The sequence below is a fragment of the Numida meleagris genome, chromosome 3, assembly GCF_002078875.1.
Source record: "Numida meleagris isolate 19003 breed g44 Domestic line chromosome 3, NumMel1.0, whole genome shotgun sequence".
Classification (NCBI taxonomy): Eukaryota; Metazoa; Chordata; class Aves; order Galliformes; family Numididae; genus Numida; species Numida meleagris.
In genome coordinates this window covers 68,565,538-68,587,007 of record NC_034411.1, presented here as the reverse complement: position 1 = coordinate 68,587,007, position 21,470 = coordinate 68,565,538, and the positions used below count along the sequence as shown (strand labels likewise).

Below are 21,470 nucleotides of genomic sequence, written 5' to 3'. Positions count from 1 at the left end.
ACTCAGGAAACATCAGTTGTAATGTCATGGCTGTGAGAAAATGATCAGAAGAAATTGCATCAGAATACTCACCAATTTTGCAATTTCTGCAGCACCTTTTTAAGATCCCGTATGGAGATACTGAGTTGAATGTGTGTGGCTGGATATTTGGAACAAATCCAAACAACAGGCCAAATGCAGTCATCTGTGTTTGCTAGAGCTGTGTACTAATGTTTCCCGTGCACTCATTGGAATATGTCTGCTTTTGCTGCTCTGAATTTTGTTTTTCACCTTTAATGTCTTCTTTGGTTGCTCTGAATTCTGTTTTTCACCTTGAAGTATTTATATCATATTTAATTGCTTACACTGTGCATAAGCACCCATTTTTAGCACATTGTCTGATGTGGGGATATACAGACCAGAAATCACTGTTCCACTGTTACTCATAGGATGGAGGAGTGAAAGAGAGAGAGATGGGGTAAAGCAACATGAAAGCAGAAAGGCTGACTTCAGAAAAGGGGAGTAAGCTTCTGCAAGGGGTGTTAGAGAAGTTTTATGCATGAAATCACTAGTCAGTTTCTTTTGATTTAGGAAATCTCTGCAGAGAAGCAAGAGCTCAAAAGCTGTTGTGCTTACATGACTGACTTGGGTGATCTCAGAAGGGCTACTCATGTGAGTAAGGTGGTCAGGAAATGGGTTAATGTCAGCAAGCAGCCTTCGCTAGAAACCCACACCTACCCTTTCTGCTTCACCAGTTGTCTGAGACTGCAGTTTCACTATTAGGTTTTGGTGGTACATTTTTAGATTTCCAGTTACAGCTTGCATGATAACAGCCAGTACTTGACATCTGAATAGTTACTGCCATTTAACTTTATGAGAACCATGAGGGAAGCATTCTTGCAGGAGGAAATGTAGAGGAAGGGACAAGTGTATCTCTAGTGCTTTCAAATAATTATGATTCATGGCTTTTGTCAGTTAGAGTTCTCACTGACAAGTGTCAGTAAGAAAGTTTTACTTCAAATAAACACTTCTTCTTTTGCATTACTGATAGCTAATACAGATGAAACCACAAACCTGAAGAGTGTAGACTTCACCAAATTTTAGTCATGCGTCATTTGGAATAAGTCGGTACTTGATGGTAATTTAGTGTTTAACTTTAATGTTCCTTTTTCCTTTTTTTACCATCCCTAATGAATTTTCTCGTTTATTTTTCATACTACTCTTCATGTGATAAAAAAAAAAATCACCTGATTGTTTGAGCATGAAGTTAAGCCACGATTTTATGGAGCAGTAACTCATATGCGGGGTCATACAGCAACTTATAGGGGAGGTCACACTAGGGAGCCTGAATAGGTGACCTAATGCACCCCCTTGGGCCACCCAGAGTTCGAGCAACACCTAAATTGACAAGTTACCATTGAGTTATTCAGTTTCATTAAAAAAAAAAAACAACAACAAACAAAAAAAAATGAACAAGATTAAGTTTGTGGTCAGCAGGATGCGGCTGCTATCTCAAGCTGATATTTGCAATTAGCTAAACATGGCTGCTGTGCAGGTACACAGAGGTACAACAGACGAATGGAGCTGCACATTCCTGGGCAGCATGCAGAGGAAAGCTATGCTGAATATTGGCTTGAAATGTTTGGTGGAGACCAACCAAGATCTCAGACTCTGAATCCAGAAAACCCCTTCAAACTGGAACTAAAATCATAGGTGAAAACACAAGCTACGTTTTACCATCCTCAAACGGCAGTACAAGAAACATGGTTGACTAAGAAGAAATCTGTGTTCCCCACACAGACAGGGAATTCCTTTTCTGTTACAGCTACAAGAAACATCATCATCAACATCATCTTTTTTTTTTTAAATGAAGTTTTGAGATCCAACATTTCCAAGAGCATTTTCAACAATTCTTGAAGTGAGTCCAAGACACGGTTCTGTTTCTCTTGGTGGAATTCATATTTCTTTGTTGTGAGCATGCAGAATTTGTGTAAAATGACAATTCTTTTCTCCACAAGATTCCCTTCCCCCAGAGCAGACCCTTAAGTTTTGCTCTATCCTTTTGTGATCACAAAAAACAAGACACAATTCACAGAGGTGAGTTTTGTAAGCTTTTTTTTTTTTTAATTGCAAGATTATGATGGGGCCAACAAAATCCATGCAGCTCAGCAGCTTTTCTTTAAACTTGGCCAGCTGAGGTTGCCTGAGCAGAGAACAGAAGAAAACACGCAAACTCTGGAGAGACTTCCTTGGGTAAAATCGTGTAACTACCAGCAATCAGCAGTTCAGAGAATTTTTGAGCCAGAGGTTGCATCTGTGCCATTGTTGTTGATGTTAATCAATGGACCTATTCTTTGTAAAATTCTGCATTCCTATTTTGAATCCATTTATATCTCTTGGCTTCCATGACATCCTGTGACAGTGAGCTTATTATGCTTCAGGAGAAAATATTGCTTTTTTTTTCAGTCACTGTGTCTCATAATCTCATTCAGTATTCCCTCTTGTACAGTAAGAAAAGGTGAATAAATGGTGCCCGTTCACCTTCCTCATATCATTTAGTACAATGAATTTGTTGTATTAGTAATCTCTTTTTTTTGTTGAAGAATTGTTAGTTTTTTTTGTTGATTCCATAATCCTCATCCTTTTTACCAAGTTCTTGTCTTCATCTTTTTCACCTCTTCTGTATCTTCTGGAGGTGGGGTGAGCAGAACTGCTGTGACAGCTACAGGAATAATCTTTGAGACTCTAATGCACCATAATGTCAAATCACATCTACTGTAAATTTCCTCGTATGCAAAGCTTTCCACTTAGACTCCATTTGTTGGAATGGACTAGAGAAAAAACATTTAAAACCAAACTTTCTGTTTCTCTGTTTCTAAAGAATAGCACCATCTCTGGGTTTTGTTTTTGTTAAATTGCTTTTATTTGGGAGACTGACTCATGATTTTTGGGGCTAGCAATAATTCACATATATCCTTCCCAGAACTGTCTTATGTTTCTGTCATCTCTCTTTCTCACACTTAGGACAACACTTTATCCAAGTGAACTCAATTATAACATATATCATTTTTGTGTTATGCTGCATTAGTCTCTAAGGAAAGCTACCACTATTTACAATTTCATAGTATGTTTATGTTTTTGATCTGAGCTGACACAATCCATTCAAAGATAAATACATCAATTGATTAAGCAGTTGTTGAGATCAGAAATCTGACACCCATATGGTGTCAAATTAGCGTCTGAAAGCAGTTAACTACTAAAAGAAGCACATGCATCTGTTGCCAGAGATTAAAATGAAGCATCTATTAATTACTATGAGTTTCTTGATTGACTTTAAAATTATACTGCTGAACTGATTCTCTTTGTGTTATTCATCTGTAATGTCATCACTTGTGAATAAAGACTTGCTTCAAAAACATCAAGTTCCAAGCAGCCTCTAAAAAGCAGGGAAAGGAAACTCAGCAGTGAAGAGATGGCACAAAGCATGTTGCTGTGTGTTTTTCCTTTCCTAGGAACTACACAGAACCAGATGTATGCAGGATAGAAATGTTGCCTGATATAACAATGAGTAATAAAGACTATCTCACAATCATAGGATGCATGACACAATAATGAATTGTATATTACAAGCTTGAAAAACACAATAAAAACTGTCAATTTCTTTCCAGTGGAAGTTCATTGGCAGAATTGTGATGTAACAAAAATTCCACTTCAGGTCTTTCATGATATTTTCCTGTTTTCATACACTCACGAGTAAGAAAAAAGTGCAGATGTGGGAAGCACACACGCTGTCTCTCTCTGTATCTGAGGGAATAACTGTTTTAAAATACAGTTATCCAGTCATCAATGGCTTATTTTTAACATCTTAAAGTCAAAACTACATATGCTTTGATTACATTGGATCTGAAATCAGATGTGTCTTAGTCAGGCTTCTTGATGCAGAAAGAAATATTCTTACTATTTCAGATGGTGACATGCTTTCTTCTGAACCAATGATTTAATATTATTTTTATGAGGATATGTATTCTGTTTCTTTAAACACATAACAGGAAACCAGTCAGGATGGGGATGGCGAAAGAGTCCACGGCAGCAGCTCTACAGCAGGGAGAGAGAGCACGTGCTTTTTAAGGAAAACATTCTGTATTTTAATAAATATCCTTGTATATGTTTTCAGAAGAAAAAAAAAGGACTGAGGGACTGTTTCAGTGACTGTTTTTCTCCTTATATACTGTGGGGAATGCTATACTGCTGCTCATGCATTCAGGTGGCAGAAAAAAAGCACTGATTGTTAAAGCTCTCATCTCAAACCCATCACTAGCCTGGTGATCCCAATTACCTCTGTTTTTGTGTAACTGCATGCCAAAACGTTTAGAGGTTTATGGTGTAAGAAATGCTTTGATTCCACCTGGACACACACTGGGATTCAACGCCAGTGCCCCAGCCCTGGCACAGTGTGCTCCTGAGGTGGAACTCTGCGCACTTAGGTGGCCAGGACCTACACAAACCTTGGTATTAGAGGTCTCTGTGCAGGTCCATGGGGTGTTCCTAGCTCTAATCCTGCCCCAGGGACAGGAGACTACAGAAGGTCAGGCAGCTGCAGCTTGGCCATAGCCTCAGAAACACATTGCTGTTAAGACATTCTGCTTTTGGAGCGATAATACAAGAGCGTTGCACACTTCTGAAAATAAAGGTCTTCCCTTACCTACCTGAGACTTAGTGTAAATAATTCTCAAGCAAGCAATCTGCTTTCTACCTGCTGTAGGAAACATGCAGGAAAAGTTATTTGGAGGTTATCAGCAAAATGACCACTTTAGGAAATTTATTCCCTCGTCGATCATCCTTGGAGTGATCTTCTGCACATGCTGTGTAAGAAAGCTAAGAAACAACTGCCTGAAGTGCCTTTTCTCTGTGGCGAGACTGCAGTTTTCTGGTCATTTCCTTAGAGAAAACAGGAACTAAGCTGCTTAACGCCAATGAACTTCTCCACTTCTAGTGTAGCAGATCAATAAATCTTCAAGCCACTGATATCAAAAGCTAGCAACAAATCTAAGACTTTTGCAGACATTTTGGTCTCTTGCACACAGATAATGATTGATGACACCTTTGTCTAATATTCAGGCTTGTAAGCTAAATCTACAGATTTAAGGAAATTAATATTTCAGGGGAATAGATATCCTGCCACAAGCTTCCCATTGGCTTTGCTCCAAAAGGGAAACTGAAACAGACAGCAAGATTAGCAGGAACATTAATTTTAAAAGTCTTTTTCTGGGAGGAAATATTTTGTTACAGTCAAAGTTTTCCTTAAAGAAAACTAAATCTTTTAGGAGATATGTGATTTTGTTTTGTTTTCCCATTTCCTCTTTCTAGTTTTCCTTCTCATTTCAAGCTTTAAGGAAAGTCATCACTTTACTCATGTAGAGAAGCATCCCAAGAGTAACTAAATAAGATAAATATGCTAAGTGTAACATTTGGGATGCATTTGGGATCCTGTTTCATCTTCATTATCTGCAGACAACCCTTCAGAGAAGTACAGTGGATTTATTTTACCCTAGCTAGAATATTTCTGTATGCTTCCTCCCTCTGTTTGTTTTATACAGCCCCATTTCCCCCTAAACATGGTTAAATGTCAGGCACATATGATACAATCCAGCATGCTTGGGGAATGAAACTGATTAAAGTCATCAGAAACTGAGATTTTTGAATTAATGAAGTTACAGAAATGCAAAGCAGTGATACCAGCTTTATGTAACGTTTCTAGAGAGCTTAACTTGCACTCAGTAAACTATCTTCACCAAACTCCTGAGTTTCACTGGTTTGATAGATTTTTTTTTTCAATATATGTTTCCAAGGATGTGCTGGTTAGGCTGAAGAATGGAAAAAATGCAGAAAAAGGATGCTCTGGTTAAGATACACATCAAAACAGGCAGTTAAAAAAAAATAAAAATAAAGGCTTGCTAAAAAAGATTTTATCATTTTCATTCATCAGTGTTTCTCTATCAACACTGGAATGTAATGTTTTTCAGTTAAAAAATAAACAAAATTACCCTAAATATAGATTTTATGTGATGCCAGTAAGAATTATTTTTACATTAATGTTTAAGGCAAGTTTGATCAGTGACAGTTTCAAACACTATTCCTCCTTTGTGAAGTACCAGAGCTTCCCCATCATGAGTTAGAAGCTGGAGGAAGAGTGCGATATGGAAATAGTGTTACTGGCATGAAGAAAGCATGGAGATGAGCTCTTTGCATCTAATGGCTCCCCACTGCCCAAGCCTAGCCATCACTCTGCAATACTCCTTGAAAATTCATCTCTTGAAAACAGATTTTCTGCATACAACGTAGAGCAGATGCACTGAACTGAGTAACGAATGAGTCTAAATGCTAAACTGCAAGACTGAGTTTTCTCTGCCCAGTCCCTTAGCCATCTTCTACTTCCTCTGAAACAGCTTGAGTCATACAGAAGAGCTGCAGTGCCAGCTGCTCTCCAAAACTGATTCTTTGGGCAGGCTTTGAAAGACAGGCTGGTTTGAACTTCTTTAAAAAAAAAAAAAAAAAAAAAAAAAAAAAACCCACTTCTTAAAAAAAAAGGCTTCTTCAGCTGTGCTGAATTTTACCCTAACACTGCTTCTCTTCAAAGACTTATATACATTGCTGCTTATGTGAGAGCTGATTTACTTTAAGCAGACCAGGGAAGAAGCAGTTTCACCACACAAGGGGGAAACTTCAGGAGATGCTGCCAGCTTAAATTCTCTATTTCTCTATGTAGGTGGCACAACGGAACAGTCCTGCTTATAGAATCATCTGGTCAATAAATATCTGTTCTACCAAGATACTTACAGAAAAAAGATATATGGTACAAATACTAGTATGCACCGAGTGACATCAAATATTCTGGAAAGAGTTGTTGAGCTACAGCCACCTGATTTTATGAACAAACAGATAGCCAGCCTCCTTACGCAGTCTCCTAACACCTTTAACATCTGTCAAGACCATAGCGGGTTCTCTTCAAGCAGACTCTGCACTTCTAAAATGTCCCACTTACTTCCTTGTGCCTGGTTTTAATATAACCATACTTTACAGGGGTCAGCATCTGTGCTGTAGTAGAAATAAAATTTGAACCTGCTTGCTTGAAGATTTAGGGAACAGTACATGTGTGTTCTGTTATTAACCTGAATACTTTCTAAGTGGCACATACGTTTTGTCTTCACAGTATTAGAAATGCTGCTCAAGGAGCCTAGGCCAGATTGACCACGTGGCTTAAAATCCATATTTGTATACATAGTGGCATCCCAGAAATGTGTTATAGGTTGCTGAAAAAGAGGCAATACATTTTTAATGACTGGGGAAATATTTACAAACATATGCACTAACTGCATAAAAATCACCAACACAAAGCTTCAGAAACTCCCAAAGTCACAGTGCTTGATCATCTTAGTTGACTCATATTTGTTTACTGGATTCATAGTTGATGTGGGGATTCACTGAGACCTAGCCTAAAACCATTCTCTGCTGGAGTTTACTGAGGTTTAGAACAGGACTTAATGGAAAACAGTAATTTTAACCTTCTTTTTATCACTTAGCTTCAAGCTCCTGTTCTATGATTAGGCTGGGATAGAACCCAGACTGAAGCAGAGATTTTAGCAACATCAGTGGGGCTCTTGAACACAGCTTGCTGCCATCCTCTAGTGAAGAGGTTTTGGTATAAAAAGTGTATAAAGCCTGCTGTATGACAACTGGAATTTCTTTCTGCATCTGTGCAATGAATCAAAGCCATAAGCTACTTGCATCCTCTTGGATACCATGGCATTTTATCATCAAATTTGGGTCTGAACTCAGCACATCTCTGTTTAAATTACTGGGAAGACATAGTGATATGTTAATCAGGTCCTTAAAAAGTAGGTCGTCCTGGGTATGCATAAGATCTTATATTCACACACAAAGAAGTCTGATCATGTAAAACCATGATGACTGAGGAAAAGGCTCTAGGTTTTCTCACCACTATAGGTGCTATCTAGCACAAAGAAACAACCATTTACCTTTCTGAAGGGGGAATACTGCAAGCTGAACATATTTCATCATTATCTAGCTCGTTTTGTCTCTCTTAATGGAGACTAAAGGCTTCTTGAATTCACAGACCCAGGCATTCAAACAAATTAATCCAGCTAGGAGTTGTTTGGCTTCAGTGTTACCTTTATGAGGTTCCAACCAAAAGCAGGCTCTACAAGGCTGGACTCTGTACAAAGAAAGGGAAATTCTCCAACAGAAAAAGCTAAAAAAAGAATTATAATTCCCATTTTATAGTATTACCACAAGCTTGCTGCCCAGTGGAGGAGCTTAATTTACACAGCACACATCTGTCTGCTGATTCCAGACAAAAGCCGGTGGCTGATAACCTTGGGGCTGTGGGCAAATGAATTGCTCGCCCACCTCTTTGTGCAGCTTGCCAAAGCAACAGCAACAACTTTGGTTCAACACCCGCAGCAAGTAATCCTAGCAAAGCAGCATGCAGTCCAACTTTGATTTAGACAACAAAACAGGAGTAGGAGTGTTTTCAGACCCAGGACTGATTTTGTCTGAACTCTACTCTTATGTGGGTTTAAACATTTCTCCTTTGTTTGTATTCCAATTTCTGATATTCAAATAAGTTGGAAAAATTGTGTGTCAATATCTTATGTAGCAGGATGAGATGAGGATGTTTAAACTGAGTTTCTTTTAATCATTTTCCATGTGTTTCTCTTAATTGGCCGGGTTTCTTTTTTCTGGCTTTGTTCTCCAACACTGATTCATTCATTTCCTGAAGTTTCACTTCACCTTGTCTGTTTTTTCCGTCTGCAGCACGTTGTTATACGCATTTGGTGATGAGAATTAGCTTAAAATAATCTGTACCATAATTACTGACTTCAGACTTGTTTGTATCTATAGGGAGATGTCCATGACAAAACAAAATAACAACAAAGAGGAAAAACTACCATGTTCTTCCATATTTGGACAGCCCAGATGTTATTTACAGCATTGTTTATGAAGCTTTTTTCTTTGCCTTGCTGGCTTTGATCCACACACGTTGTCAGTTTTGAGCACACACGTCCTGTCACATGGTGATTGTGTGCCCCTGACTAGTAAACATGTGGGAATGCAATTTATAAAGACAGGCTAGAGCAGCAATTAAGGAGAAAAAGAACTACAAACAAGACAAAGGAAATTATGCAGGAAGATGAGCTAAATCTGGTCAGAATGCAGGATATCAAGGCAACTGCACTGCATGTCATTTATGCTTTAGTCACTAGTAAGTGTCAACATTAGTACGTGATGTTTGCGCTCATGAAACTTTTATTGTTAGACTGCAAGAGGATTGCTCAGAGGGACTTGTTGCTGCAGAACCCTCCCTGTGTGTGATCTCCAAGGGGCGATGCAGTTCATCATCATGTTTGGCACTTATTCGGAGTGATGGAGTTCTTCAAGCACATTTGGCACAATGAACAAACAGGAGATTGTAAAATCTCTTTTTCCTGTGAAGCTGAAGAAGGAGCAGCTTCCAGTAAGATTCCATAGGATATATAGGACGAGGGAAATATCTGACATGCATTACATTCTCTTGCTAATGTAGTGCTGCAAAAAAACCAACCAAACAAACAAACAAACATCCCAAAACATTCAGTAAATCTTTCAGGCAATAAAATTCAGTCACGCAAATATTTGGGTGACAGCAGTGAAAGGTTATGTACCAGAACCCACAGGGCCTGGGAAGGGAGCACAGGCTATTGCTTATTTCCCTATTTACGAACAAACAAACTCCAGGCAAATGCTGGGATTTAGCAAATTCATTTTAAGATACTGAGTATCTTAAGAAGCTGAGTAGCTGGGTCATGCAACTGTTTCATGAAGGGTCCTCTGCTCTGGAAAGGTGGGCTTTAATATAAAGGTAATGATGTCAGCAGGGGAACTGGTAGCTCATTATCCCTGTGTTTGGTAGAACAGTATTCTGGTGGGAATCTTTCTTTCAGCTTACCTGTCCAAGTCTATAGCTCAGAGCACACTGGAGGAGGGAATTCACTTAGATCTTTAACTGCTCTTCTCTTTTCAGCCACCTGCCATCTACTCCTCCTCTTAATCACTGCCCTAACAGTTACTGTCCTCACAAGACTGAACCTTGATTTTTCAATCCTTCTTCAACAAACCTTCACACAGCATATGGGATGGTACTTTACTACTAATCTCACTTACTAAGGGAAAGGCTTGACCTGACTCACATGGATGCGCAGCTCCAACCCTGCAGCTATTTGTCACCTGGTCTTGGAACAAACACTTGCCTCATGCTCAGATCTTTTCTGTAAAAGCACTTACACTTTCAGTAATGGCATCATAGTTGTTATATCTATGCTATGCATATAACTGTTATACTATGCATAATCAGGAGAGTAGGTCACTTCCCTCCTCCCATTGGCAACATTAATTCTTATAAGAGCCAGGATGCCATTGGCCTTCTTGGCTTCCTGGGCACACTGCTGGCTCATATTCAGCTGAGTGCGGACCAACACACCCAGGTCCATTTCTTCCATGCAGTCTTTCAGCTACTCTGCCCCAAGCCTGTAGTGTTGCCCGGGGTTGCTGTGGCCAAAGTGCAGGACCTGAAACTTGTTGAACCTCATCCCATTGGCCTCAGCTCAACTCCCTCTGAAAGGCCTTCCTACCCCCAGGCAGACTGACACTTCCTCCCAGCTTGGTGTCATCTGCAAACTTACTGAGGGTGCACTCAATCCCCTCAGGTCATCAATAATAATCAACGTTAAACAGGAGGGACCCCAATACCAACCCCTGGGGAATAGGGCTCATGATTAGTTGCCGAACAAAAAGTATGAATTCCAAGCCTTGTCAACTCAATAAAAATGTCATTTGCAGGATGAGCTAGAAACCAAGTGGATGCAAAAAATTATAATGATGAAGGAACTGCAGGCACCTACTGCGAGTGAGACACAAAAAGAACTTTAATTGGCTTTCCCTAGCAAACACTGAAGGGAATTTGTGGTAGGGTAAAGAGAGTTCTTGTTTGTTGCTAATATTCCTGTCCATGTGCAGAATTAAAGAGGATAGCTAAACCAGCAATGCAAAGTACAGTTCAGTCATGTTGGAGCAGTAGGTAAAGTTACATCCAGCAAGAAAGTGGCTAACATACGAGGTTGCCATGACATTAATCAGTCCATCCATCTTTTCACCAGCAAAGCAGACAGAGAGGGTTTCACACTCTTTACAGCTTTCTCTAGAAACCTAGTTAGTAAAAGGAACCACAGATTTGAAGAACTGGTTTGAAAATGAAAGCAGAACTACTTTATGCTCATCTTCAGCTGATTTATAATCAACTGTAGAATGACCCCAAGGATGAGGTGGGCTTTTCCTCCCCAGCAATAATAATGTCTTTGGAACAAGTCTCTCTCAAAATGAGAACACCATACACTGGTCCAGGTCTGGAGGGCTATGATAAAGGCAAAATGAAACCTGAAGTCATGGCAGTTTTATCATCTCAGGCAAGTCCAGGACTGAGTCTGAGCCCTCAAAAGAACTGAAATTAGGACTGAGAGCCTTCAGAACCAGAAAGCTCTGAAGACATCTTGTGATATGCAGATTTCGTACTGCTAGAATGGTATATATTGGCAGAATTTAAAATGTATGATCACTTAATTCCTTTAGAGTGTTCACATTCCCCAGCACTTCCCATCCTATATCTTATCATCCATTCCATTTAAAACAGAAAAAAAGCCTTCCAATGAGGACATTGCAAGCAAGCTTTTTTCTCACCATTTTCTAGAGAACCGTTTTATTTGTACGTTAATACTCCTATCCGTATACAAAAAATGTATACCATAAATAGTTTTAGAAGAGAAAATCATCCAACTGGAAATCCTTCCTTTATTTTAAAGATAATGACTTCATTTGTTCATTGTTTCTGCCATTGATTTTTACCAAGCAAATTTGCAAATTTGCTCCCAGTTAGAGGAGCACAACTGTTCTGTGGTCAGGAGACTTAGGCTACAGCTCAGGATGTAACCCAGGGTAGCTCTCCTTGGCAAACCAAGCTGCCTACTTCAGTGAAGATTCTCACAATTATTTATTCTGGATGTGGACACCAAAGTAACACAGCCTTTTATTGATAGCCTCCAGCCTACATTCGGATGGCATAAATTCCACCTAAGATCCCAGTGCTTGCTGTGCTGGGAGAGTTTACCACAACTGGAGGGGATCCTGGGGAAATGTCAAGAGGGGCTCTGGTTGAACATGCAAGGTTCCCTTGGACATCGATAGATGCCAGTTACTGCTGTGGGAGTTTTGATTCAGATGGAAAATCAAAAGGAGAATAATTTTTTTTTTTTTCCAGTGGGTGATACTTATATAATCCACTTCCTTAAAAAAAAATATATAGATATATAGTAGAAATTTCTTACTTTTTCCATATGCTTGTGAGCCAGGGTGGAACAGATGTTCAGAATGACCAGCATCAACAAGATTTTTCATTTTATAGTAGCATTTGACAACTGTTAAATCATGAAGTGTAGTGAAATCATCATTATCAACTTATTATTGTAAAGTACTGAACTATTTTTTTCAGTGGTTTGAGGGGAACACTCCAAAAATCCATGAAAATTGATTGCAATAGGACACATACTAAAACCAACATAATGAGTATACTCAATGCAATATGCTTCCGCATAGGAAATTAATGTAAAAGAGCCACAGAACTAATGATTTAATTATTGCCTTAGTAGTTGTCATGATGATGCCAAAGCTTCACACAAACAACCTTTCTCTCCAGATGGGCTAAACTGTCTTTCAGTTTCCTGTGCAAGCCATCATTTTTCTCTTAGGAGTTTTATACGTATATTTTTACAGATTCGTACCAGATAATTGCCTCCTAGACTACGCTACTGTGCCCAAGGTGTCCTATATTGGACTGTAACATCCTGAATCCTTTTTCCAAATGTGCTTTTGTTTTTAGTAGGCTCTTCAGGAAGAATCAGTTTGTATATCCCAGAAAGGAAGCTTTGGGATGCATTCAAGGCTGTGGGTCTGGAAAAAGGAAGAATGCTAAAGAGGTCTTATCGCTCTGCTACCACCAAAGAAGAGCACATAGCCTTGCAAATCTTTCAAACATGAATATGTCATTAAAAATACAAGACTGGGTAGATCCTCTGATCGGACGGTACAGCTGCTGGATGAGGAATGCATTGCTGTTAGTAAGAGCATCCAGGACATGCAGCAAGAAGGGGTGCAGGCATTTGTTAACAGTAGGGCAGGGAGGCTGGGTATTCACCTCATCAAGTGGCAGGGGAAGGGAGTTAGAAACTTCCTGCGATAACTCTCAAAAGGAGTAAATATCACTATTTACACTATAATTTACATCCCCTGACCCTAAAATACCCAACAGTCAGCAAAACCAACATTTTAATAAAGCAGAACTTGTTCTTGCCAGCCTTTTTCCTGAACCCCCATACAGTGCCATAGGCATTACTTCTCTGCTATGAGCCATGTACATCTCCAAGAACTAAGCCTTGAGTATGAAAGGCTCAGAGTTTTCCAGACAAATACTGCTTAACTGGAGCCAGTCATTACAGCTTCCTCCTTGCTGTACAGAACATAGGAATGAGATCAAGCAAACACAGTTAAAAGCACGACTGCTCAAATACAAGATCCAGGAACATATTTAACTAATACTCAGCCGGAAAGTTGTCAAGGATTTAATATGACTCAGCATGTTTCTGGTTTTCCTTGTAAAACACCCTCCTTAAACAATGAGGTGGTTTAAAAGGGATTTTTGTTCCTCACCATTTGGACTCAAAGAGAAAGTGCCAGGTGATTGTAGCAAATTACTCATTCCATTGATTTGGGGAACGACATTAGTTCATTTCTTCACAGCTTATCTGATGTAACTCACATTTTAAAGCTGATCTCCTAAAATAGCAAAGCAAGTTGCTTCATGTGCCTTCCAAATCATTCTCTTCTGATAAGGTGTTGATCAGAGATACCTGAATATCCAAAGGCCTAGTGGTTCAGTCAGGTCAAGATCCCTTCTCTAAAGATCAAATGCTTATCCATACCTGAGCGACATAAGCTCGACTGCTTAGGCCTATAAGCATTGTAGCCTTAGGATCAGAAAACAAATGAAAGTTAACATGGGAATGGTCAAAAGGGGAGAGTCAATCAATTATTAGTACATCCCTAATACAAAGCTTCAGTCTTTCCTGAAGTCTGGGTTTTCACTCATTTCCTCTGGGGATTTTTAACAGCTGGATGAGTGGGATAACTTGGCTTAAGGATGCTTTTCCTGTACTGACGCCAATCCTTACAATCAAAGAGGATTCAAGATCACAAAGAGCATTCCGGTCTCAAGAACAATGATCTCCTCCAGGTACCAAGAAATACATTCAGCAGGCCATATTCATCCGTATGCTTGGGATGCTTTGCACTGTCCTGGTGATACGAAGCAGTCATTAACCCTAACTATCTGTGGAGCAGTGTAAAGCAGCCAGAGCAGATCTGATCTACAGTCCCCAACATTATCTGTCACACTGGAAGCCCCCATAGAAGAGTTCATTTATACAGCTCTCCGGTCCTTAGCAAAACACTGCCCAATATCATAGCTTTTATCACTCTAATCACAGAAATCCATACAAAATGGAGCATCTTAAAGCCAAGCTACTCAGCTGATCCAGCCGTTGTGAAATTCCTCAGAGGAAATGAGGGAAAACTGGGAAGGTAAAAATAGAAATAAATAAAATAAAAACTCCCTGCTATACGAGATAGGCTTCAGCAACGCAAGGACCACTTTGCATTACCACGCCAAGAGAAGGCTGCAGAAGCTGGCACAGAATCAAAGCCAGAGACTGCTACTTCCTGGCTGCTGGTTCAGGCAAAAGTCACTGAGGGGGTGAGCAGAGCAGTCAGAGCAGGCACAATGGCTTCTCTATCAGCACTGGAGATCTCTGCCACTAGCTGGGCTAGGTCAGGAGAGAGCCTTGCAAATGTGCTACCTATTCCCTAGAGAGTCGTGTGGTTCAGGCTCTAATCCACTCTACTACTGTCTGCCAAAGAGACTTCCCTAGATTATGTTAGGTATTGGAAGAGATTACACGCACACAGATCCCTGCTTTTAACCCTCTAAAACAAGCCATGAAGCTCAGTGCTGGAATAAAACTGGAAGTGCTCCCAGGCACTGGAAACTGAACCTCTGCAAAATGGTTTGAGTGGCCTCTGCTATGGTGTTGGCTCCTGCCGGTCCTTGTACACAGCTAGAATGTTAGCAGTGTCAGAGAGCAGGGCTGACAGGCAGTCTCCATGCAGCTCACTGTCTTGGATATGAGCCTCACTGCAACAGTGGACCCCTGGCAACACAACATGTCATGCACAGTCTGCTCCTAACAACGTACCTTCTGGCACTGCTTGAGCTGCACTGGGCACCGGGCAGCCAAGAGAGTTCATAATTCTGGTTTTAAAGATAATGCTGCCTGCAGGAAGGAAATGCTTTGCTTTTTAGCCTAGAGTCATCTTTAGCAGAAGATTTAAACATGGAGTGATGGGTTTACTTAAGGCATACGCTCATGTAATAATGGAATAAATTCATAAAAACTAAAATCAAATGTCATTATTAAGGCTAAACCTAACAGTACTTGTCTCCATAGCTTTTTCAGCCCCTTTGATTGCTTGCCAGGAGGCCACAACTGCCCTCAGGCAGTCTGTGAGCATCCTTTCTTGCTGTCACTGTTCAGGATGGCTCCCAAAGCCACTCAGGGCAGTCACCTACAGTGTTTCTTTTGCAGTGTGCTTGGCAATGACCTACTTCTTCTCCCATCCTGTTTACCTGCTGCGTTCCCTGTGATTGGATGCTGAGACATTGCACAGCTACGCGGGGAATTAAGTCATTTCCTCTTTTCATCCCTTCAGTCTCTGAAGTCATTTCCTTCCCCCACCCACCAAGCATTTCTCAGCAGTTCTGTAGTATATTCTAAGTATCACTTTCTTGACTTCATGTTATTTGATCTTCTTATCGCCAAATAAAGACATTTTGGTAAAATACTACACAACAGACAATGAGAAACATGACCCCAGTAAGAATGCCATGTATTTAAAAAATATTTTTTTTTCCTGAGACTAGCATATGAACAGAAAATATGACATAACAGCAATTACTTTCATTACTAGTATATCTCTCCTCTCTATACTGCTGGTTGGAAAGGTGACAAGGATGAGGAGATCTGGATGACAAAGTAATCTTAATCGGTTTACAGTTATAGTGGAAAGCTGGGCACCTAGAAGTTTTAAAAACCCTATCTTGTCTAAAATCACATATGAGAAATAGGACCAACGTACTAAAATTTCTCATTTTTTCCATGGCGGGAGTCAATCAATCAAGAACAAAAAAATAAATAAATCAAATAAACACATACCTTACCTGCTGCCAGGAAACTTGTCCTGCAGAAGTCAGAGTAGATTTCCAGTGGGAGAAAATTTCAGATCTAGGAATCTTGGGGTCAAGCAGTCCTGGCACTCACATTCATCCCTAACGGCACATAAAAAGAGATTTCTATTTGGTGCTACCTCAAGAGACTGCAGGTAGGTTGTGATGATCTATCCTGCTGGGAGATCCCACAGCACTGAAGGACCCTTCAAATGTGACCAGCTTCAACAAGAGACAATCATGTGCAGATCAGGTGTACTGGGATCACAGCAGACTGTTTCAGGCACTATGTTCTTCCACAACTGTGTCTTCCATTAATATTTCAATTTTGGGATGTACTGGAAAAAATAGACTTAAAGCCAAGAATCCACACAGTGTATGTAGCTGTTGTCACAGCTGTAGTAAACCTCTATACCCAGGCACAGTAGTACAAGATACTGCTGCGAATACATCTTTCTGCCTGATTGACTTCACTTGGGAATTTTGGAATCCCATTTCATACAAAAATACATAGCTGGAACTAATTCAAACCACAAGAGTATAAAGGAAAGAAATAAAATTTAACTGATAAATCAAGATTACTGCTTTCTCAAAAAGACGTGTTCTAGTTCAACCACAGGTTATGAGACTTGACGCAGGAGTTACCAGAGGTAATTCTATAGTCTTTGATTGCTCATATGAAATGGTCTTGGTAGTCCTTTTTTTGCCTGTGAACTGTGCAAATACAGTCATGTGAACAATAGCAATGTCTCTTCTTACCCTACAGTGATAGCTGATTACAGATTACACTTGTGGTGCCAGCAGCAAAAGAGCTGAGGTGCCCACAGGTGGAGATAGGAGCATCCCATGTGATGAACCAACTTCTCAAGCCACAGCTGGAGTCTATCACCAAAGAATCACTCTCCACAAGCATATTGCATTGCATTTCCATTTAAACTGTTTCTTTGGAGTGCTGTAGAATACATTCTTAAATTTACCTGAAACAATATGAATATACTTTCTTATTAGAACTTGGGTTATGATATTAAGAAGGGATATTAAGGGAGAAGGGTAAGGTGTGATTTCCTCATTTCCCTTCGTAACCCCTTAATTAATGTTATTGAATTTATCTCTGGAACTTAATCCCTGGTTTCGAGGAGGAACAGATTGGAAATTTTGGTAAAATGTTCTGTTATTACTACATTTTAAAAACAGCAAAAGATCTCTAAGGTTTATGCCCCTTCTTTTCAATCAGTGACAAACAAAGATGTAGTCCAAAGAAAAATCCATTCTTCTTTTAGCAGCCAGTCTGATTTTTCACAGGAATATGTACTTTGCATATCTTCACAGCTTTACTGCCACCAAGGATAATAGCAGTTTTTAATTATCCCAACCAAAGCAGCGTGGAGAAAACATTATATGCTTTTTGAATCATCACAGCAGAATTCAGCAGAAGTTGAAAATATATTTTCTATTCAGATAGGAGTACTTGGTTAAGAAAACAAAGTCATACCCTTGTCTAATCCGCAATAACTGCCTGTAATTCAAAACAATGATTCAGCACTGGGTATGAGAAGTTGTGAACATTTCAATTATTTTTCTCCACAAAACTCAGAGTCTTTTTGTACACAGCAAATGTTTAAGCAAGTTTTTCAAAAGAAAATGAGTTTTTTTTTCAATTCATGCTTGAATGCTTGAAGTGGAGTTTAAAGTCTATCAGCTAGAAGGCTTTCCATTGCAAGCACAGTTAGGTTTCCCACATGAAGTCTTCCAGAGCACTGAGTGCAGAGGCATTGTAAGAGGAAAGGTCCAAATGTACTTTTTGTCTCAGATGAGTAGACATAATTCCTGTACTTACCCTCTAATCCCCTTGGGCAGACTCACATTGCTGTACAAAGTCCTTCCAGATTTATTGCTGAGGATTTTCCTCTCTAGATCTGACTCAGGGCTGTACTGTTTTCTGAAAGGCTGGCTAACCCTGGGGTGACAGTATGGTTGCAGGAGATAGGGTTATAAGGGCTAGATTATAGCATGCTTATAGACAGACAGAGATGGCCTACGATGATCTGACCCAGCTGTAGGATCCCATGACTCACACCTGGCTCCTGCCCTTGGGAAGGGCTGTGGGAATTTCCTCCCATCACCTTCCTGGAAAACTGGCAGGAGCTGTGTGCTAGCTGCTCCTGCAGGGCTGCCAGGCACACATCACCTGGCTTCCAGACAAGTCACAAAATGGTCCCCAGTTGGAGGCTCCATCTTCATTTTTGGGCATCATGCAGGTGGCTTTTTGTTGCTGGCCCAGCAAGAAGCAGGGGAAGCCTTGCGAACAACACTGTCTGGCACTCATGGGATTCTTCAGACCTGGTAAAGCTTCCTGGTCTTCCAGCAGCCTCAGACAAGCTCTTCTCCATGCTTAACTTCCAAAACAGCAGGAAGAAGGAAGAACATGAGTGCTTGTTGTGGCACCAGTTTCCTGCTTGCCCATCTGAGAACGGTGTTGACCCTTCTAGCCTTATCTAGATGGGCAGCTACCCATTACCTCCACCCTAGGCATCAAGCAATTTTTCAAACTTAATGTGGTGACCCCCGAATCTCTGTGTGGCAGCACAGACTCTTGGGTGGCCAACTTTGTTAATTATGTGTGCCTTTCCTCCTAGTGTCTTAGCTGTTCAAGGACTTGCAAAAGGAAACTGGGGGTCAGAGATTTAAAAACTCAGGAGGAGAGACCAAGCTAATCTCCCAAGAGGTATTACAGCCACATTTTCAAATAAAAATATTTCATTTTATAATTTTATGCCAAAGATTTTTGCCTTTAAAAAAAAAAATAGATTCAAACGTTCTCTGAGAAGGGTGCCAGGAAAAATGTTTGTTTTTTTTCTATATTTGTTTCACTTCTCTTTTGTGTTGTCATTTTCCAAGAGAAAATGCCCATTTTTGAGCCAGATCTGCAGAGCGTTAGGAGTAGGAGAGGAAATCAAGAGTTTCTGCAGCAGCTTTTGCGTTAACACAGAACAGGAAATTTAACGGGAAGAATTTCAACCGTCAGGATACCTGGTAGCGTCTAAATATGTGCAAGGTGTAAGATGAAAAGGAAAAGTCCAAAGTTGTTAAGCAGGTGGTAGCAATACTAAAAGAAGAAACACTGAATAGAAAAGAAGCTAATTCTAACTCTAAAACTAATAAACAAAGCTCAACTGAGATGCAGTAACTCTTGACTTCCTTGTTCCTGATTATTAAAGGGCTGTGCAGACTTTACAAAGCAGAGCTTGCGGGACAATGAGTTATTTTTAAACAGTCTTCAGAAAATTCAGGGATGAACATTAAAACTTAAATGTATGAATTGATTCGTTACTCTGACTACAAATGTAGGACACTGCAACACCGTATTTTCTAAGCGGAGTTCCAAATAGAACTAATTTTGCAATAGTATATGGATTTTTAAAAAGCATTTTAAAATGTGTCACAAAATCCACTACTCTACAGACTGATTTTTGAGCACCAAAGAGAACATTAAGGGTGACAGTTATTTTTCTTTTCTTGTAAACTAATATTATTCCTGGAAATATATATATATATTTCTCTGAAATAACCCAGTGAAAATTTACGTGTAAAAACGGAATATTGGAATTCAGTGTTCAGAAGTACAATGGTATTAAGAACAATTGCAATCTCACAACTTGGCACTTGGGAAAACAGTTTTTGCATTCTTATTAGAAACTTTAAATTTATTTTAATCCTTCAAATACTTGAAGCAAAAGCTTTCACTGTGAATCTTTTCCAGATTCTTTTTCTTACATTTCTCTACTTATCCCTCTAAGCAGATATATTACATAAAAACTATTTGATCAGAATTCTGTTAAAAAAATGTAATCTGGTAACTGTGGGAGGAAAGATGATCTCAGAAAGACTTCTAGCATGTTAGTAGGCCATTTTCCTCTTCACTCTTCTTTTTAAACATTTATGGGAAGTATTTGATATTTTTTTTTTTTTTCAGGAATCAGAAGTTTTTAAAAGACGGTAAAGGATTGTTTCCACCCAGCTCATGTTCAGTACGAGGAACCTACATTTATTTCCTGCGGGCAAGTATGGATTTTCCACTTATACCTGTTCAGATCTCGGACATAACAACACTGTGTCAGCAGCTTTGCAACAGATCACATGTTTTTTTTACAAGATCTGGTGATGGAAAATCTGGAAAGCAATATTTCACATTTCTAACTAGTTTGTTTATTCTCCCAAATACTCAGTTATTTAACCTCATAGCAATTACCCATTCCTAATTTGAAGAGCATTCATCCAGGAGGTAAAGCATTGAGCTGTAATGAATTATTTGTTTCTTTTATGGAGAGTAAGTGTGTTTCTAAGCAAAGAGTAATCTGCATATGCTTTTTTAAAACAAAGAAAAGAAGAAAGTGCCAGAGGAATGAGGAACACAGATTTTTTGCTGCTTGTTTGTTATTGGATTTCCTTTTTTGGAGACTCCATTTCAGGCACTGCCAGTACTACCAGCAGAGCCCGCTATGAGACCACTCAAATTTGGAGAAGAAAGGTGGACATTCACAGCCAGGTTTCTTACGTTTCACTCCTTCCATAAAATGTGGGAACTAGAGTCCACAGAGTGCCACTATCCACCAGGCCAGGATTCCACCTAACCACAGAGAAGAGGAGGAGAGACCAATTATCATGCAGCCAATGTCACCCTGAGCAGACCAGCCACCATCTCAGTGACAGCACCAAGTCCATCCAAGCTCTTCCCTCTTGACCCTTTGCAATGCCATTTGCCTATGTACGTAGTTAATTAAACATCCCAGCTGGTCCGGGAGGCGAGGCGTCAGACAGGCGTGATGTATTCATCAGCAAAGGGACAAGGAGTATTTAGGTTGATTGTTAGGCAACAGTACGTGCTGTGGGCAAGAAGGACATAGTGCCAGCTCTGGGAATTTCACAACACTTGTTTTTTTCAAGACTTTGTAATTGAGGCTTGCGGGGTTAATAAACAACAACTACCACCAAAAGTAACAATTAAGACAGGACAAAAGAAAAGGACAAGAAGAACATTTTGGGCTGCTTA

General features: G+C 39.8%; 1 long non-coding RNA gene across 2 annotated transcripts in view; it reads left to right on the top strand.

Moving 5' to 3' along the window:
- LOC110396911 overlaps window positions 1–20,485 on the top strand; it is a 44,984-nt gene extending 24,499 nt beyond the window's left edge. Inside the window, exons 1-3 of one of the 2 annotated variants that reach the window (XR_002437353.1) lie at window positions 18,399–18,763; window positions 19,057–19,145; window positions 20,394–20,485. This is a non-coding gene — a long non-coding RNA (uncharacterized LOC110396911). Of the gene's footprint in view, window positions 1–18,398; window positions 18,764–19,056; window positions 19,146–20,393 lie in introns of those variants that run through there. The other variant, XR_002437354.1, reaches the window with a different exon arrangement.